Below are 464 nucleotides of genomic sequence, written 5' to 3'. Positions count from 1 at the left end.
GTCATTATTAAGGTTTGGTGGGGGGGGGGGGGGGGCCACAGAAAACGGGTGTGATTTTGAAAACATTTCGCTGCTATTTCGGCCAGCTCGGTGGAGGCTCGCAGCTCGCAAGCCACCGCGAGAGCGCGGGCGCTGCGCGGCGCTGCGCGGCAGGGCCGCCCCGCCGCTACCACCGTACGCGGCGCTCACAAATCACCGCTTAATAACACGAAGGGAAACCTCGTCGTGCTTAATGGCCTGTGTGGAGTAGCTCTAATGCAGATTTGTCTTCATTAGTTTCCAACACAGCTCCCCCCCAAAAAACCCATCCCCCGCCCAGAAACGTGAGAAATGCGGCCCCGAATTTTCAGAGCAACGATCGCGCCCTTGCGCAAGCGAGAGGCATCCCCAGCTCCCGCGTCTGCCTCCTCGGCTTCGTTTTTGAGGGTGAAAGAGGTGCAGATGCGGGTGTCGTTGCCGAGGTT

The sequence above is a fragment of the Aptenodytes forsteri genome, unplaced genomic scaffold, assembly GCF_000699145.1.
Source record: "Aptenodytes forsteri isolate BGI_AS27 unplaced genomic scaffold, ASM69914v1 Scaffold336, whole genome shotgun sequence".
NCBI classification, from domain to species: Eukaryota; Metazoa; Chordata; class Aves; order Sphenisciformes; family Spheniscidae; genus Aptenodytes; species Aptenodytes forsteri.
The sequence above is the reverse complement of the archived record's forward strand: the minus strand, read 5'-3'. Positions refer to the sequence as shown.